This window comes from Giraffa tippelskirchi, chromosome 10, assembly GCF_054371585.1.
Source record: "Giraffa tippelskirchi isolate mGirTip1 chromosome 10, T2T-mGirTip1v1.2.pri, whole genome shotgun sequence".
Classification (NCBI taxonomy): Eukaryota; Metazoa; Chordata; class Mammalia; order Artiodactyla; family Giraffidae; genus Giraffa; species Giraffa tippelskirchi.
The window spans coordinates 103,243,321-103,264,404 of record NC_137284.1 but is presented as its reverse complement, the minus strand read 5'-3'; the positions used below and the strand labels follow the sequence as shown (position 1 = coordinate 103,264,404).

The window sequence follows — 21,084 nt, the reverse complement described above, 5'->3', positions numbered from 1 at the left end:
ACCATTGGGATAAGAAATTTACAACAGAGAGTAAAAGTGACTTTTTGAATATGTGACAAGCCAATTCAAGTTTCTGTTGTCAAGTGGGATTAAAACCCATCAATTTTTTTTTTTTTTAATTTCTATTTCCTTCCCTTTTCCCCACACAAATATACCTAAAGAATTAGAGGGTATTTTTTTTTTTTTAATTTCTATTTCCTTCCCTTTTCCTCACACAAATATACCTAAAGAATTAGAGGGTGGCAGGGAAACCAAATAGTGGTAGTAGAAAAAAACAATTGATATTTTTGGGCCTGTTTTATTAGCATAAATTTAATAATTTTATATTTCATAGGTTATCAATAAATTTTAACTAGGTGTAATATTGATATAATTGTTATTCAATCACTAAGTCATGCCCGACTCTTTGTGACCCCAAGGATTGTAGTCCATCAGGTTACTCTGTCCATGGAATTCTCAAAGCAAGAATACTGGAGCGGGTTGCCACTTCCTACTCCAAAGGATCTTCCTGATCCAGGGATCGAATCCCAGTCTTCTACATTGCAGGCAGATTCTTTACCATCTGAGCTACCTTGGAAGCTCCCATTATCTCCCAAGAGTTTGCTCAAATTCATATCCATTGAGTCCGTAATGCTCTCTAACCATCTCATCCTCTGGTGCCTCCTTCTCTTTTTGCCTTCAATCTTTACCAGCATCAGGGTCTTTTCCAATGGGTCAGCTCTTCACATCAGGTGGCCAAAGTATTGGAGCTTCATCTTCAGCATCAGTCCTTCCAATGAATATTCAGGGTTGATTTCCTTTAAGATTCATTGGCTTGATCTCCTTGCAGTCCAAGTACATGACTACTAGAAAAATCACAGCTTTGACTATACATATCTTTGTCTGCAAAATGATGTCTCTGCCTTTTAATACAATGTATAGGTTTGTCATCACTTTCCTTCCAGGACCAAGCATCTTTTAATTTCATGTCTACAGTCACCATCCTCAGTGACTTTGCTGTCCAGGAAAATAAAATCTGTCATTGCTTTCACTTTTTCCCATTTATTTGCCATGAAGTGACGGGACCGGATGCCATGATCTTTGCTTTTCTTTTTTTTTTTTTTTTTTGCTTTTTTTTGCTTTTCTTAATGTTGAGTTTCAAGCCAGCTTTTTCCACTCTCCTCTTTTACTATAATAAAGAGGCTCTTTAGTTCCTCTTTACTATCCTGCTATTAGTGTGGTATTATTTGCATATCTGATGTTGATATTTCTCCCAGCAATCTTGATTGCAGCTTGATATTATATTAACATAATACTGACATAAAACAAATGCCAATTGATACTTGCATATTTGCCTTATAATTTACAAGACATTAATGATCCTTGAGAACACACTTTGTATTAATAAATTAAACATCACAAAATACATTTTAAATGATATTTGTAGTGTGTGATTGATGTGCCCTCAAAAGATATGTCCACATTCTAATCCCCAGAACCTGTAAATGGAGCCTTATTTGGAAAAGGGTCTTTACAGATGCACACAAGTTAGGGATCTCCAGATCTCCATTATCTAGGCAGCCCTAAATCTAGATAAGACCTGATAAGAGATACAAGAAAAACAACACAAAGAAGAGAGACAGCCATGCAAAGGCAGTGGGAGAGACTAGAGTAATAAAGCCACAAGCCCAGGAATGCTGACAACCAGCTTTCCAGGTGGCACTAGTGGTAAAGAACCTGCCTGCCAATGCAGGAGAGAAAAGAGATGTGGGTCTGATCCCTGGGTCAGCAAGATTCACTGGAGGAGGAAATGGCAACTCTTGGCACAGCACTTTAGCAGAGGCTGGTGGAGGCAAAGATAGAATGTCCTTTAGGGTCTCTAAAGAGAGCTGCTGCTAAGTCACTTCAGTCATGTCCGACTCTGTGCGACCCCATAGACGGCAGCCCACCAGGCTCCGCTGTCCCTGGGATTCTCCAGGCAAGAACACTGGAGTGGGTTGCCATTTCCTTCTCCAATGCATGAAAGTGAAAAGTGAAAGTGAAGTCGCTCAGTCGTGTCTGACTCTTAGCGACCCCATGGACTGCAGCCTACCAGGCTCCTCCGTCCACAGGATTTTCCAGGCAAGAGTACTGGAGTGGGTTGCCATTGCCTTCTCCGCTAAAGAGAGCACAGTGCTCTAAACACCTTGATTTCAGATTTCTGGCTCCAAAATTGTGAGATGCCATTCCCGCTGTTTTAAGCCTCCAAGTTTATGGTAATTTGTTCTGGTAGCCCTAGGGAACTAATACAACATTTTTTCTTTACATGCCCCTCCGTTCATTCATGATTATGACTAAGGATAATCAAGCTTGCTGAGTATTAGCTGCATGTCAGAAATAGTGATAATTTTTTTTTTTACAGGTTTTTTTTTTTTTTTTTTTTTTATCATTTGACCTTCTTAACAACTCTGGGAGGATTGTGCTAAGTCACTTCATTTGTGTCCAACTTTTTGCGACCCTATGGACCATAGCCCACCAGGTTCCTCTGTCCATGGGATTCTCCAGGCAAGAACACTGCAGTGGTTGCCATTTCCTTCTCCAGCTTTGAGGCTGACATTATTATTAACTCATCATAGAGGAAGAAACTGACAGCTAGAATTCAGACCCAAGTCAGTCTGATTTCAGTCTATCATCCTCCACTAAAGATACTAAAGAAGAAGGGACAGTATAAAGTACACGAATACTTCCTTATCTGCACATACATTAATAAAGTCTCTGGAAGGAGGGGAGGAAGTGGGAGATGAAAGGCAGGGTGGGAGAGTATCTTTCATTCTATCGCATTTTTTTAAAAAAAATTTCTGAACCCTCTTAATCTATTATGTATTAAAATAATAAAGAAAACAGCAATTGCCTAGTGAAAGAAAAATGGCAAAACCCCAAATGAAACACAACAAATTAATAAAATTATAAATTTATGAGCAAAGAAAACAATTTTGACAATAGAAGTAAAACCATATCAGACTTAGAAAACAAGGAGACAGGTCAAGAAAGTATTAGGTGACTACTGAAGTTTGCTGATTGTAATTATTTAAATAAAAGTCAACCTCTTCCTACAATATGTCCTACTCCCCACCTTCTGTTCCACTTAGAAGCATCCACGGACAACAGGACAAGAGTGGACAATGGTAAGCAGATGTCCCAACGTTCAATGTTCAGGTCTCTCCCTCAGGCATTTCCCTCCCTTCCTTTAGTTGTAATTCTTAAAAGTTAAGAACGTAGCCCGAGAGAGTATTAAACTAGGGGTCTCAAAATATAGATTGTGAAATTATCATCAAGGGACTTATAAAATCTATTCTCTGGATGTTAAGAAAGCTGAAATTTTCTGTCTTAAGTGATTTACATTTATACTTGGGAATATATATGATCTCTAATAGCTATTCCTGAACCTATAATTATAACATTTTAGTGCCTTTCACCATAATCCTGCTATCTTAACTTGGTGAGCTACAAAAATACCAACACAAATGGGATTCTTATTATTATATTCTTCTTCCTAGGAGTCTTCCTTATTAAGCACTCCTCTTTGCATTAAAAATAATTTCTTGAATAATTTACAAAAGAACAAGAAAATAAATTTTTATCAAAATAGTGACTCATTTTTTAATTATTATCAATTAGCATTTTATCAAATCTTTACAACTACTCAATACGCCAATCGAAGCCAGTGCTTCATCTTTCCCAGAGACACATGCAAACCCCCAAAGATAACTAAGTAGATTAGAGTGAACACCAATAAAATCTAGGTCAAACTTAATAACCTTCAAAGAGCAGCAGCCATGGTGCATACTAAACACACCAACCATGAACAAGATGTTTTGATGAAGCTGAAACCAATTCAGGGCCTTCTGAGAATGATGTATTTCCATATGGTGACTTTTGCATGACTTTCCTTTTTCAGTATATTTACTTGCAAATATAACTCTTATTTTGCTACTTTCAATATAGTAATTAAAATGGTAAACTGGTTACTGAGCATTAATCTTTGATTGACTCACTGAAATGAACTATTAGATACAGAAACTGGCTGGGGTAGAAAATTATGCCCGTGATACATTCAACCCACCTAAACTTTCAAGTAACCAGGATTTTACTATTAGGAATCACAAATGTTACTGAGAAAGAACAGAATCAGCAAATATTAATAAACTGAGCTGACACTAAAGGCGTTTCTCATAGCAGCACCACTTGTTTTCAGGATCACTGACATCTAATGCTATGGAGCAGTGAGGGTGTGTCTCCAGCATCCTCAGGATAGCAAGGGTTTCAGTGAAATGTTTATCTCATGGCTGTTCCTCCCTTGAACTCCAGGGAGGTCCCTGAACCAAAGGTGTTCTTACAAAAAAAAAAAAAAATGCTTTACAGTATATATTCTTTCCACAAATTCACTGATCCTTTGGGAAAAAAAATTCTGCAAATACTTATGGACTAAGGTATTAGTGAAGATAACAATAATTAGGTTCTAATCTGGAGAATGGCCCCCTAGTTTCGGCTGTGCTAAGTGGTGGTGATGTGTGAAGTCCAAGGGTCCATAGAGCACAGGGCAGCTGATTTGTTCTGGAGAGTTCAGAAACTTTTCACACATGTCTTTGAGATAGAAAGGCCATGGAAGAGCTATTCTTTTAAAGATTTTAGAAGTAATTTGGTTTTTCGCTCCTTTCAGATGAAGTATCTCATAATTTATCCTGTATCATTGAAGTAGTTGCCAGCTAACAGGTAAATTTGAAAGTTGGAATGTTGGGAATTGATCCTATGCATTCCTATACTTTTGAAATAGTGTTTTTATATTTAACATGCTTTTCTAAGCTTCTCACTCTCATTGTACTTGAAGATTTTAAAAAATAAATCATCACTGTGGGATCTATCCCACTAATTATCATAGTTCTTACTCATGCCACACCTTTCCCCTAGTAAATGGTCTGAGCTTTTGTTAAAAACAGTATTTTCACCTAATTATAGACTTGGAGTTAGAAAAATAGTAGAGAGAGTGCCCATATACCTCTCACCCCAAATTCCCTAATTTTAATAGCTTGCATAACCAAGGCATAATCATCAACATAATTGCTTTAATACTATTAACTAACTGCAAAATTGATTCAGATTGCAAAAGTTCTTCCACCGTTGTCTTTTTTTTTCCTCTTACAGCTTGACTTTTTTTTTTTTTTTTAATAATTTTAGTGAGTGACTAGTTATTTGAGAAAGAAAAAAGAACAGGAATTAGAATTGCCGGCTTCTTAAATGAGACATTCATGATTAAGAATATATTTGTTTTGGACTTGCCTTGTGGCACACAGGATAAGAATCTGCCTGTTAATGCAGAGGACACAGGTTTGACTCCTGATGCAAGAAGATCCCACATGCCTTGGAGCAACTGAACCCTTGTGCTACAACCACAGCCAGTAAGCTGCAACGCCCAAGCCCAAGTGCTGCAACTACTGAAGCTCGCACACCTAGAGCCTGTGCTCCACAACAAGAGAAGCCACTGCAGTAAGAAGCCCACACACTGCAAAGAAGAGTAGCTCCCACTCGCCGTAACTGGAGAAAGCTGGTGTATAGCAACAAAGACCCAGTACAGCCAAAAATAAGTAAATCAATAAAAAAGAATATTTTTGTTTTATGTTTGAAATATCAATATAATTGTTCAATGGGATAAGCTCTGTCCAATGTTATTTTATGCATTACTTATTATATAACCTTGGCTGTACTCTGACACATAATAAATAGATGCACAAAAACATATTTTTCACAATTTCAGTCTCTACTCTCCCCTGTTATTTAAAACTAAAGGTAGTTCGCTACACTGCGGGTGGAAGGCTCAGTGCTGTCTGGTGAGGTTTCACAAGAGAGGAGCATCTAGAAGTGTGCCCTGTCCTAGTGGGAGAGGGGGAGCTGCAGGCAGTCACACTGAGATCCACATCTGCTAAAAGTACCAGCGCCTCCACTGTCTAATGCCAAAGCAAGAGGTGATTTGCTACCAGCACCTATGTATGTTCCTCTTTCAACTCTGCATTAGCTCTTCATCCAATTAACCAATGAGCTCTGCTTCACATTACTCTCCCTTTGAGGAATTGCAATGTAAATGGCACATAAGAATTCAAGAAGACCAGGCCAGGGAGAGAAAGGCCTGGGATGACAGCCCCTGCTTGTTCCTTTTTCTGTTCTCTTTCTCAGGCTGGCAGCACTAGCTGAGATCACATTATATTTTCATGTATTCCGTAATGTGAAAGCTTGGATCTTGGAATAACAAATGTGCTTAACTACCCATGGCGCACCACCAGGAACATTATTTTGACACATATATGAAAACTGGAAGTATAAATTGCTCTGGCACGAGGAGGATACTCCATCTCTCCTAGAAGTTAACAGCAGACGACTTCAGTACAACTGGTTGGGGAGTCGCCTTTTAGTAATTCTCGAGTCCTCGGCACTAGTCAGAAATTATCTTTTCTTGCCATGTCATTTGTAAGGGTACTGCAAGACACTTGCAGTTCTGCTGAAACCTGGAGCCTTATTATAGATTTGGTTCATTAGGTAGAAAAAAAAAAAACATTAACAGCTACACCATTTCCTTCAGTTAAATAAGAATAAACTTGAGTCCGTTAGTATTTTCCACCACTCGCATACAACATTCACAGTGCCCAGATGCTATGAAAATAAGAATTCCACTCTGCTCTGGAAATAGAAGTATTTATAAAATTGTGGAAATAATTGTTACTTACTTAAGAAGTGTGCCGGGAGGTCCAGAGCTTGGGAGAGAATGTATGTGCTGATGTTTACGAACTGTACAAAGTATGCAAACTTTAGGCTTAAATGCAACGCTACTCCTTCCACGGATACTTGCATATAAAAATTCTAAAATGTTCTGTCCCTCGTCTGCTGTATTTGGTTCAAAAACCTTGGTAGGATGCCAAAGTTATAAATTATATTTAAATAAACACAGTAAAAAATATATATATGGTAAAAAACCCCCAATCAACCTAGAGCTTCCTATAATTTGATATCAAATTTAGAAGGTTTTTTTATATAATTTATGTGTACTATTTAAATCCATCTGACATATTCATATTCTTAAGAGAAGATTTAAAAATTAAATGACTCAAAACTTATAATTAATGTTTGAAGCTATAAAATGCCATTTTTCTCCTTTTCACTTACTCTATTGCTTGGGTTGGGCTGAGGGACCACAGAAATTTAAAAAAACAACAACTGTGATCTGACACTGCGTCCTGTTGTATATACTTCAAGCAGGATTTAGAATTATGAAAAATTCTATGACCGATTGAGAGAATACAAGGTGGCCCTGGTACTTCAGATGTAGAGTATGAGCAAGACATGTGATTCCTCATTAAATTCTGGATGGAATGTATTTCTCATCAGATTGATAATCAAGACTTTCATTTAATGTGTAACAAGGGAGAAGCTGGAAGCTGGTAGTTTGGATCGATTTTCTGGTTTGGCCCACTGCATGGAACAGTCAATAATTAGATTAGTTGTATCAAAGAGTTTCACCATTCCAAATCTTCACCAGGGAAGAGGAAAGCCTGGGGCAGTTGCTACGACTAGGCCCTCAGGCATAAACACACTGCACCACCAGTATAACCATCTCTTGAATTTTAGTTATTAGACAACAATAACGACAAAAAATTGGAGAAGGAAATGGTTATGTACTCCATTATTCTTGCCTGGGAAATCCCAGAGATAGAGGAGCCTGGCAGGCTACAGTCCATGGGGTTGCAAAGAGCTGGACATGACTGAAGTGACTAAATAGCAACAGCAGCAAGGACAAAGAATACATAAACAGTGAATCATTTATTGATCATGAATTAACTTTTTCTGATGAAGAAACAATGAATATCATTATTCTTTATAATAGATCTTAATGACCCAGATATAAAAGATCTTAATGACCCAGATCCTCACTTAGAGCCAGACATCCTGGAGTGCAATGTCAAGCGGGGCTTAGGAAGCATCACTATGAACAAACCTAGTGGAGGTGATGAAATTCCAGTTGAGCTATTTCAAATCCTGAAAGATGATGCTGTTAAAGTGCTGCACTCAATATGCCAGCAAATCTGGAAAACTCAGAGGGGCCATAGGACTGGAAAAGACCAGTTTTCATTCCAATTCCAAATGCCAAAGAATGTTCAAAATACCGCACAGTTGCACTCATCTCACACACTAGCAAAGTAATGCTCAAAATTCTCCAAGCTTGGCTTCAGTAGCATGTGAACCGAGAATTTCCAGATGTTCAAGCTGGACTTAGAAAAGGCAGATGAACCAGCGATGAAATTGCGAACATCCACTGGAACATAGAAAAAGCAAGAGAATTCCAGAAAAACATCTACTTCTGCTTCATTGACTATGCTAAAGCCTTTGAATGTGTGGATCACAACAAACTGTGGAAATTCAAGAGATAGGAATACCAGACCCCCTTACGTGCCTCCTGAGAAACCTGTATGCAGGTCAAGAAGCAATAGTTAGAATAGGACATGGAACAATGGACTGGTTCCAAATTGGGAAAGGGGTATATCAAGGCTGTATATTATCATCCTTATTTAACTTATATGCAGAGTACATCATGCAAAATGCTGGACTGGATGAAGCATAAGTTGGAATCAAGATTGCAGGAAGAAATATCAGTCACTTCAGATATTCAGATGACACCACCCTTATGGCAGAAAGTGAAGTGGAACTGAAAAGCCTCTTGATGAAAGTGAAAGAAGAGTGAAAAAACTGGCTTAAAACTCAGCATTCATAAAAACTAAGATCACGGCATCCAGTCACATCACTTTATGGCAAATAAATGGGGAAACAATGGAAACAGTGACAGACTTTATTTTCTTGGGCTCCAAAATCACTGCAGATGGTGACTGCAGCCATGAAATTAAAAGATGCTTGCTCCTTGAAAGAAAAGCTCTGACAAACCTAGACGGCATATTAAAAAGCAGACTTTGCTAACAAAGGTCCGTCTAGTCGAAGCTTTGGTTTTTCCAGTAGTTATGTATGGATGTGAGAGTTGGACCATAAAGAAAGCTGAGTGCCACAGAATTTATGTTTTTGAACTGTGGTTTGACGAAGACTCTTGAGAGTCCAGTGGACTGCAGGGAGATCAAACCAGTCAATCCTAAGGAAATCAGTCCTAAATATTCATTGCAAGGACTGATGTTGAAACTCCAAAACTATGGCCACCTGATGTGAAGAACCAACTCATTGGAAAAGACCCTGGTGCTCGGAAAGATCAAAAGCAGGAGAAGAAAGGGATGACAGAGGATGAGATGGTTGGATGACATCACCGACTCAGTGGACATGAGTTTGAGTAAGCTCCAGGAGATGGTGAAGGACAGGGAAGCCTGGTGTGCTGCGGTCCATGGGGTCGCAAAGAGTTGGACACGACTGAGCAACTGAACTGACTAATTTTATTCTCAAACATAAGTAATTCTTGTACTAACAGAGAATTTTTTAAAAAATCATTTTTACTGGAGTATAGTTGCTTTACAATGTTGTGTTTAGAGAGAAAATGTTTATTCCCTAAGCATAAATACAAGAAAAAGATAAGTTCCTGTTATAAAGTACCATTTTAAAGGACTTTCTTGGTGGTCCAGTTGTTAAAATTCCAGCCTTCTAATGTAGGGGCCTGGGTTCTATCCCTGTTCAGGGAATGAAGATCCCACATGCCTCACAACCCAAAAAACAAAACAAAAAAAATGTAAAAAACAAGTGTAATTTTGAGAATAAAAGAAAGTATATGATAGGGTCACTTACTCAGCAAATTACTTTTCTAAAGACAAACTAAATATGCATTTGGTGTCATTATTATCATGAAAAAAGAAAAAGAAATAAATAGAAGGTAAACTTTCAAGAGAAAATAGAAAGTGAGTTCATAAAATATCAACTCTTAAATATAGATTTTATCTGAAAGTAGGCTTTATTATCACTTCACTTTTAAGGAAAATTCTATACTTTTATTACTAGTGCAACCAAACAGGATGCTATAGGGCCTTCCTGGGACAGATCTTCACCCCCCATGTCCTCTGCTGTATTCCTTCTCTGAAGTATCTAGGTGACAGTATCTGATGCACATTTGCTGAGCTGTTTCATGGATGCTAAAACCTCTACCAAATGGGAGATGTTACCTGCTTGATGACAGTAAGCACGTAGCCCCCAGGCCTGTTGCAGCTTAAGGACTGATAATGTTACCCACTATGACACTGCCCTGTTACCTCACCATCAACAAATCAGGGAAGTGTGCACAAGCTGGTCACATAGCCTGCGTCTTCCCTCCCTCACCTGACCTTTAAAAATGCTCCGCTGAAACCCACAGGGAGTTCGGGCCATTTGAGCACTAGCTGCTCTGGATTTCTTGCATGTGTGCATGCATGCTAAGTCACCTCAGTTGTGTCTGACTCTGTGTGACCCTATGGACCGCAGCCAGCCAGGCTGCTCTGTCCATGGGATTCTCCAGGCAAGAATACTAGAGTGGGTTGCTATACCTTCCTCCAGACTTCTTGTATAGGACTTTATAATAAATGCTGCACTTTCCTTCACCATAACACGGGTCAGTAGATTGGCTTTACTGCGCATGGGCGAGTAGTTTAGTTCTGTAACACTAGGACATTAAATATTAATTCACCAAGCCTACTATATATCTAAGCATTACTTTTTCATTAAGTCTATCAAGTCAACTTCACGCAAATATTTTGCCACAGTCAATTTGGGACTCACAACTGAAATATACTGCTAACACATTGTTAATTTGATCTAAATTATGACTCAAAAGATCTCACTTTTAAGTTAGAACACTATTTCTTATCACTTGCAGTGTTACCGTCTTTATTTAAGCTATTCTTTGAGGCAGACTGAAACTGATTTCCCAGAACTAAGGTTAATGCGAGTGCAATATCCCAAAGTACTGGGGAGTATTTCACGCTGCAGCCTTATTTCTGCTGATGGACAACAGAAATGCAGGTCCACACTTGCCCAGGAACAGTCTCCTATGTATGCATGTACAAAGGAGGTGAAAGCTTACCCTTCTCTGTGGCTTTAAGGGAGCATCCAGCTCACCTTGTGACTTGGTGGCAAGTTTACCTAATTGAGTCCTGTGTGTGACAAAGTAACAGTTCACAGGATTATTTTAAATTCTACCTTCTATCTAAAACTTTTCTCCCCTCACTTTGTGATCTCACATGGAACACTGCTTTATTTGAACAGTCAGCCTTTATCAGCCCAAAGCCAGGTTTGGGCTGATCAAAACAGGAACAGAACTGTTGCTCTTTCTCCCCAGTGCTTCTACAATCCAATTTATTTGAGCAAAACTGAGAAGAGGCTTCTGGTGACAACATTTGTAGTTCCTCAGGCAGATAAAACCACGTAGGTAGGGCTCAGGATTTATTTATTTTTACTTTTCCCCAAATATTTTAGAATCAATATCTAATCTCAGGGAAAAAGATCTCTTTGCCAAAGGAGGCCTGCAGAAGATGTTTAAGGGCACCATCCGCCTTGTGTCACAGGGCCCTCTGGCTACAGGTATCACATTTATGTTTCTGTCACTGTGGGAAACCAAACAGGTTGGTTTTATTCTAAATATCAAATACTTTAACAATGTAAATAAACAGGCGATCATAAGATCGTCAGCTAGAGAACAGGGTTCTCAAGTTTGAGAAAAATATGAAGATGGCTGTTGGATATTTCACTTTTTATCCCATCTCTATGTTATAATTATTACTTCATAGTAGAACTGCTGTACAGTCAATTAACCAATTTGGAGAAATGCTCTTTTTCTATTCCTCTGCCCCTACACTGCCCTAGAGTCTTTCATATATCATTGAACAAAAGATTGTCTTCTTAAGAGGAAGAAAGCAAAAGGAACAGTTGAAAAAATTTAACTCTTATCTGCTCATTTATGGCTATACATCATAATGAAGGCAAAGAATAGGACTTGGCAGGGAAAAGTTCTTGTTAAAAATTGTATTCCTGGGGTAAACAATCAAGAGCAAAGAAAGATCAGGTTTTCTTTTATGTGCAGAGCTATTCAAACATGTAAACCATGCTGTTTTTAGTAGGTTGAATGAACAGAAAATAAGGAGTTATACATAATTTTTTACATTTGGCCTTGATCAGCAACTCTCACTTCAAGTGCATAGCTTCCCACAAGGACAACAGTCTTTCTAGGCATAAGGGGTATATGAGAAGCTATTTTTAAAAATGAAAAACTCCAAAGGGTCCAGCCTCCAAATACTCCCATAGCTCCAGTTTGCTATAGATTTTTTATCATAGATGGTATATTCAAATTCCATGTAGATCTACTGACATTATGTCTGAGATAGAAATAGTTGAGGTTATTTGACAGCATTCAGAAGTTCTTTGTAATTTCCTGTTTTACTAGGTAGCAGTAGGGAAAAAAACACAATAATTGAGTATGAATACTTAAATGAAAGAACATTAAAAAGCTGGTGAACTTGGCTTTCTGTTAAGTATTCCATGTAATTACCTTTTATTCACTCATTCATTTCACAGTCTGTGTCCTATATTACTTAATTGCAAAGAAAAGAGTAGATCGCCCCTGTGTATACTAACTGCTAAATGTATAAGTGATTGAGTGATCCAGTTCTCAATTCTTGAGAGAAAAAAAAATATCAATGAAGACAATATAAAGGAGACAAAAATAATCCACAAAAATTTTTACTGCCTTCTTAGAAAAACGTGAATTAAGAACAGATTGTCTAAGAACTAAGTTGATTAACTTCCACACTTTATCTTACTCATTTTACTCAGAAATCTTATTCTAAATAAAAAAAATATATTTCACATCAGATTCAAACATCTGCAAAGAAATATTAATGATGAAAAGCCAATTACTATAACCATTTTATGTGCAAGGATGGGAGCTCAAGAGTAGCAAATGGACAGCTGCTATAAGGCTGTCCCACTGAAATTTGAAAATAACCATGTTCAAGTTGATATGTATTTATCTTCCATATATTAAAAATGGTCTGTTTTGATTTCTGTCTGAAATTGGTGATTACATGAGGAGGACCATGATTTACTGATTTCATCTAAGAACTCAACATGAAACTAACTTAAAAACCTAAAAACCTGCCGTGAACTGGCCACAAAGATTATTTTTACTTCTGGTTCTTGTCAAGAAATATAATCATGATCTCTTTGATGCCTAAGTCTTTTAAATGTTTTATCATAAAATATAATATTCATAGAGGATCAGCTGAAGGATAGTCCATTAATCTTTCTATAGTCTTTAAGTTTCTGCTTGGATTCTTTTTAGTCCATTACAGACTTTGGAATACAGGCTTTAGAAACTTGTATGATTTTTTCCCCCAAAATGTACTTTGGTATTAGCACCCAGAAACGCTATAATAAATTTCTCTATGAATTTTATCATCGTTCTTTTTGTGTGTGCAGACATTTGTGAGGCCATCAATTTTTACATCACACATAGTGTCCTTTTATAAGACCCATGAAAAGAAATATTTACTTGTTATCCTCCAGAAAAGCTGTTCAGGGGACACTGTAAATATTTTAAGGGGCTGTGGTAGTTTTAAAACATGTGTGAAAATTCTTTGACATTCCTTCAATCTAATTCCCATCTCTTGAATTTGGCCTTGCTTTAGTGTCTCAGTTCTAGTCCACAGAAAGGGATACAAGTGATGCTGCAAGATTTAGGAGGCTAGGATAGGAAAGGCAACAGAGCGTCTACCATTTTCTTTCTCCTTATCTCTCTTCCTCGCTCCTTCCTTCCTCACCTCCTTCCCTCCTCGTCTCCTCCTCTCCCACCCCCATGCCTTGGAGTCTTTAGTCAACATACAGAAGTTCAGCTACCTGGGCCTCTATGCTACAGGAGCCACATGGAAGGATCATATGGACAGACAGAGAAGCTCAAGGAATGCCAACTGTCCCACCCTCTGCTCTTTGAGTCTTCCCAGCATCAAGTGCCAACTATTTGAGTGAGAAAACACAGAGATGATTCCAGCCCCAACTTTCCACACAAACTGGCTAATGCCAGGTAGTACAGAAATGAAGTGACCCTGCCTCCATTAAACTGTCTGCACTTCAGATGCATGAACAGAATAAATGCTGTTATTCTTGAGTGATAGGCATGGAAATGTGCCCTCCACTACCCAAAGATTGCCATATCCTGCCCCCTTGAATCTACAGGTATGGTAGGTTATATAGAAAGAGGGAATTAAGGTTGCAGATGGGTTTAAGTTTGCTTGGTATTAGCTGCCCTCAAGATAGGGAGATTCTTCTGGATTATCCAATGGTCAGGTAATTACAAAGTCCTTAAAAGGGGGGGAGAGAGGCAGAAGAGAGTCAAAGGGAGAGTACAAGTATGATCAGTGAAATGCAACATCACTCCTTTGAAGATGAAGCTAAGAAACCATAAGCCAAGGAACAGGGTAACCTATAGAAACTGGAAAAGGCAAAGAAACAGACTCTCTCTCAGAGCTCTGCATAAAGAAATAGGGTCCTACTTGATTTTAACTTGATAAGATCTATGTGAGACTTCTTATATCCAGAAGTTTAAAACAATAAATGTTGTTTGTTATAATTTATAACTTTAGCAATGAAGTGAAGCGGAGTGAAAGTCCCTCAGTCGTGTCTGACTCTTTGTGACCCCATGGACTGTAGCCCACCAGGCCCCTCTATCCATGGCGGCAATAGAAAACTATATACTCTTATTTTAAGCCTCTAAGTTTGGGGGTGGGGGGCTTTTCATCTATTAATTCTGTAATTGGAGCAGAGACCTTGCTTAATTCTTAGTTTTGACCTATAGGAAGCTCAAACCCAATCAATAAGCCCATCTTGGACAACTCTGCAGGATCTCATATCTCCACTCTAATTTTCCCTTTCTTTTGCTCTGTTTTCTCTCTGACACTATGCTTACATTTTATACATTACCTCAAATCCTTTTGGAACAGGGCCATAAATAAATAAGACTGACTAAAATGATATGTTGATATTTATCATAACCTATCAGAAGTAGTGAAACAGACAGAATGAAAAACATCCTCTTCTTGTCTCTAGCAAAACCAAACCAAACCTCTAAAGCAGATCAACAGTTTTGGAGAGCATCAACCCAAGACAGAAGCAAACATTTCATTTCATTTAATATTTCCTAAAATTAGGGAAGTATTTAACTCTTCCGTTTTTCAATTTAAGACCATGAAATAAAACTTATCTAAAATACCATTATAAACTATATATGTGTATACACGCATTGATATAGACACATTTCAGCTTTGTATTGTCTGTTCAGAGAGAATAAAAAAAGAGAAAAATATCAGGAGTTGACAGAGAAAAACACAGAAAGAAAAGGGAGATGTTATTAAAAAAAAAAAAGAATGGTGGGGAGAGAGAAAGAGATCCTCACAGAGACACACAGGAGATAGTCAAACAGACATGCAACAAAAAGAGGTACACTCAGAAGGAAGAGAAAAGCACTTTCATGGCATAATTAACACTCCCAGCATATGCCTTGTCTAAGTGTTACTGAGTATTTCTGATATTACACTCGGTTTTAACATGATATCTCTCTTAGCAGTTACTTTATAAATATAGTGCACCTGGCCTTTCTCAGGTCTTCTCAATCTCAGAAATCACATTCCTTGAAGGCAGCTCAGCCTCTCCCAGTTCCTCAGCCAAAGGTAACCAGGGCAGAGAGTGCAGAGTAGAAGCCATCACCTGACAACTGGGGTCCTTCCAGTTGCTTTAGGTGACTCTTCCGTACCTGCCACCCGGCTGCAACCATCTCCATGTAGATCACATTCTTGTCACTAGGCTTCTGCCTCCCTCAGTTTTCCTTACCTGCCCTTACCCTTACCTGCACATGTGGTCTGGACAGCCTTTTAAATGTGTACCTCTGTCTCTTCTATCTACTTAATGCTACTCGCTGGAGTCCTGCTCCAAAACATATGCAAAAGGCAAAGCCACTGCATGAGATGACCTAGTCATAAACTCCCCCTGGAGGCCATTCTCTACTCCTTTTAATATTATAATTTATAATTTTGGACACCTTCTTGAGATCTCTACAGTTTTGCCCAAAAAAGAAATGGCAGAAGATTCTCCTCACACAGAGGCAGATGTGGTTATGCTGCTTGTCAACTAAAAGCCAGGAAAAAAAAGACACAAAAAACACTGCTGACGAGTATTTATGGTCCCATCTCTGCAGAGTCCCCTGATTGAGCAAAACTATTTGCCTACTGAGAATCAATGTGAAAAAAGAAAAACATCTTGGAAATTCCTAAGGATTGTACCTTTGACTTCCTTAACCTCTGTCATGGTTGGTATTGAATGCCCACAGGATTAAATGGCAACTGAAATTGCTCTTATTACCAAAATCAACAAAACATGGAAACCAGTGAAACAGTGTATAGGATTAAGTAACACTAAGACGTTTACCTCCATTTAAGAAAGTAACATGTGGTCTGGACAACCTTTTAAATGTGTACCTCTGTCTTGCCTATCTATTTAATGCTACTGGCTGGAGTCCTGCTCCAAAACATATGCAAAAGACAAAGCCACTGTATTAAGATGACTGAGCCACAGACTTCCCCTGGAGGAGAGAGAGTAAGGTCCATTTGAGAAGGTAGTGAAGTCGTTCAGTCGTGTCCAACTCTTTTGCAACCCCATGGACTGTAGCCTACCAGGCCCCTCCGTCCATGGAATTTTCCAGGAAAGAGTACTGGAGTGGGTTGCCATTTGCTTCTTCAGGGGATCTTCCTGACACAGGGATCGAACCCAGGTCTCCCCCATAGCAGGCAGATGCTTTACCATCTGAACCACCAGGGAAGCCTTTGAAAAGGTAAGTCCCCCCTTTAATCTTGGATATCGACAGGAACTCCTCATTTTCCTTGAGATAGGTTCACCAATGGTCACAGAAATGCTGCCTATAAATTATATTTTGTATCAGTAGAGTGCTTCCCAGTTTACAAAGCACCTGTACATTAATCATATAGAATGAAGTCTCTTCCTGTTCAGGCTGTTTCTATACAAGTACAGAGTATTATGTGTAGACGATGTGCTTCACTGAGCCTGCATTGAATTGTTCATGCAACAGCTGTAAATCAAGATTGACTTTTTGAATCTAACTTTGCATAATTCAACAAGTTCCTCAACATCTTGTGCCTAAGCAGGCTCATGACTTGCAAGAATCTGCAGAGCTAAATAGCTACCTATGACTGTCTTAAAACGATTCAATGAAAAAGGTTTTGTATTAACAAATCAGGGATTAGTCACTGACTATCTGATTGTTCACTGGTCAAGAAGCAACAGAGAAGGTGCCATGCACAAAGATAAATGTCATAGAATGACTGAGCTGTGGGTGTCTTCTCGTTCTCAATAATAAGAATATGACCACAAAACGAAGGTGGTAGATGGGGGAAGATAACGGCTATTAAATACTAGTTTGTCAAGAGACACATTTATCAGAATCTTGGTGGTAGATTCAGTCTTAGCTCAGGAGAAGTCATCAGATCTGTAGCTAATGAGTATACTGCATTTTATCATTTCATTCTATTTAGGACTGAGCAGTGTAAATCAGAAACCCCATTAAGTCAATACATAGTAAATAGGTGTTTCAACATTGCAGAACAATAAAACTTCATTATCATGCTAAAACCTTTACCTCCTTTTCCTCTGTGGTACAATTACTTGGAAAGATGGTGACCAACTCCTGTACCAACAAGATTCCTTCTCTGTGTCCTGCTTCTTTTACCTTCTTCTGAAAGTGAAAGTGTTAGTCGCTCAGTCGTGTCCAACTCTTTGCGAGCTCACGGACTGTAGCCTCCCAGGCTCCTCTATCCATGGGATTTCCCAGGCAAAAATACTGGAGTGGGTTGCCATTTCCTTCTTCAGGGGATCTTCCTGACCCAGGGATCGAATCCAGGTCTCCTGCATCACAGACAGATTCTACCACCTGAGCCACCAGGGCAGCCCTCCCTTCTTCTACCAAGGTCATTATCCTTCCACTGTGACCCGCCCTTGGAAGAGAACAAACTTTTTGCTATTATCTTTTTCCCCCAGCTCCAAGAATTGGCCCATCCTCAGGTGGCCAGTACCTGAAAACGCCTTGTTGACAAGACTCATGTCATCAAAGGATTGTTATGATATCATCAGAAGGAGAAGAACAAATGTGATGAACAACAGTAGATTGGCTTTGCTGCACCTGGGTGAGTGGACCCAAGATTGGTTTGTTAACGCTTACACCACAGTTCATACAGACTCATGAGAGTAGAGACACTTACTAATTTATCCACATTGCTTATAACACCAGTTACATAGCAAGACTCAATAACTATTTCCAGAATAATAAAACACACACACGCACACACAGGAAAAGTCTTCCATGTTTAAGCCCTCTCTGAAACTGCTGCTTAAGAATTTACTTTTTGAGTGTGCTAAATACTTTTTTACACTCTCTGATGATAGTAGAGAAAATATTTGGTATGTTTGCTGTAGCAAAAAAGGGAGGATATGTCACCTACATTTTTCTTATACACATTTTTGAGTACTGTGGTCCTCCCTATGGGAACTTAACCTCAGAATTATAATGTGAGGATGAAAGAGATAATTGAAATAGTGTAAAAAATTTCATGTTGCCTTTCTGGAGAATGTAACAGAATTTTCTAAAATGATGTATTATGACACATGCCCTCGATAATAAGGGGAACCTGCAAAAATGTTATTTCAGAATATTGCATTAGGGAAGAGCTCTAACTCTCCACTTTTGCCACAGGGTTTTTAAGATTGCTGTTACTGTGCTTACTTGAAACATAATCACAAATAAGAAGTGTGTTGAAACGACAGCTCTATTAACTTTATCATGTACAGTTAAGTATTCAACACACTTGAAAGTACTGCTCCCTCGTTTTCATGGTGTGCTCCCTAAAGAAACAGACTTGGAGCAAGGGGCTGGTGGAGGAGACAGAGCTGCAGTGAACTTGAACAGCACAGCCAGATACCCACAGACTGGAGGTGGGTAACGAGGCACTGATCAAACACTGGGTTCTCTGGCCCACACCATGGGGAGCAGAGATGAAATAGCTAGACGCGTCCCAGGCAGATGACCCAAGGGAAGGTATAGTTACGTCCACGAGGCTTGTCTTTGCATAATTTCCACCTCATTTAAAGCCACCCCTCACCCCACCTATTTCTCTCTCTACTCCCAGGCACTTTTCTTTGACAGCGGTAGACACAAAGGGAAGAATTCACTGAATTAAGCCTTCTTGTCACATCAGAAGGGAGAAATTATATGATGCTTTTGTAAAAAAGAATGTGCTCTTTTAACACAGGATCTTGAAGATTTTTAAAAAGCTTTCAGTCTTGCTCTATGCTTTTCATCTTTGATGCTAAAATTCCAGGCTCTATGATTATTGGTTCAGGAGATATTTTCAGTCTTTTCTCAAATCTTTCTCTATGGGGTAGGCCCTTGGGCTTTGACTAGATGTCAGGTTGGCCTCAGCTCCAGCGGCTCCTTTTCAATAAGGATAAACTACAGATTCTCCCTCCTCAGATTTCTGTTCCTAATTAATGATGAAAACAAATAGAAAAGGAAAAGACGGAAAGTAGTGGCATATTGACAAAGGTCTCCTCTCCAGTGTGAATGGCAGTATTGAACAGAGTGGGTCACTGTGCTCACGTGTACCCAGTCTGCAGGATGGGGTGAAGAGACTCACACAACAGAGGAGTCCAGCTGAGTTTACATATCTGAGGACAGGTTCAGAGTACCCTAAATTCCAGGAGTGACTTATAGCTCTGAGATTCAATGGCAAGAGTCTCTGTTGAATGATGCTATTCATGCTAACCCTGATTTCAGACAACTGCTCATACTGGACCATCTTACTTACAAAATGGCAGTATCATTTGGTTCAGCCATATACAACTGAAGGCAAGAATGGCAGTGGGAAGAAAATGTTCACTTTCAGACTCCTTACACTTTGCAAAGTCGGTTCAGTTTTGCTTCTATCACCAGTCTCTCATTTGTGGACATACAAATCCATATTTATTTATTATTTTATTTTTGGCTCTGCTGGGCTTTCGTTGCAATGTGGGCTTTCTCTAGTTGCTGAGGGGTGGGCTACTCTCTAGTTGCAGTGTGTGGGCTTCTCATTGTGGTGGCTTCTGTTGTTGTGGAGCACGGGCTCTAGGCATTCAGGCTGCAGTAGTTCCAGCATTTGGGCTCAGCAGTTGCAGCTCCCCAGCCCTAGAGCACAGACGCAATAGTTGTGGCACATGGGCTTAGTTACTCTGAGGCATGTGGGATCTTCCTGGACCAGAGATCAAACTCATGTTTCCTGGGTTGGCAGGAAGATTCTTTACCACTGAGTCACCAGGGAAGCCCAGGACAAAGCCATCTTATACTTTGCCCCATGTCTCGACAGGAAGGAACTCTGATGCTCTCAGAATAACTGGGCCTCTGGATCCTCCTTCAGTGACTGTTGTCTAAGTGTCAGTTGTACCAACAAGGATGCATACAAAGCCCTGGCTGGTTTCTACAAGAAATCCACAAACACCAAGCATCTGAATTTTAAAAAAACTATTGAAAAACCTGGGAACCTTAGGGAGTAGCCTCCTGCCATCTGAATGGTCTTCTTTATCTCACCATTCCCCACCCCCCACCATTTCCTGTTCCTTTTCCTGCTCCTGTGGTCTCCCTTGCAAGCCTGCTTCACACCTATCTCCTTGAATGGTATCAGTTCAACTTGCCCTGGCTTCTCATCTCCCAATGTCCATGTTTTCATCTATTAGGAAAATGGCAAAACAATGCAACAGGATCTACTCTCTCAAAATGCAGTTTGGGTTATCAACACATGGTTCAGCACACCTTTATAGACTATTCATCTACTAGTCTGTGGTCAGCACTATGCTAGGTGCTAGCAGGTGGGGGACCACATTAAGCAATGTATCCAAAATGCCTCATGGCTGAGAAATTCAGTCTGGTTGGATAGGCAGACATTTCATCAAAAAAGCAACTTGGAAGGGACAGAGAATAAGTGCTCTGTGATAATACTTTTTTGAGCCAGACTGATTGAGAAAAAAAATAAGACAGGAAATATG

The 21,084-nt window shown here is 39.2% G+C and overlaps 1 protein-coding gene across 11 annotated transcripts in view; it reads right to left on the bottom strand.

Annotated features, from left to right (window-relative positions):
* The window catches only part of IMMP2L (inner mitochondrial membrane peptidase subunit 2), a 917,103-nt gene that overhangs the window by 248,330 nt on the left and 647,689 nt on the right, over window positions 1–21,084 (bottom strand). The window lies entirely within an intron of this gene.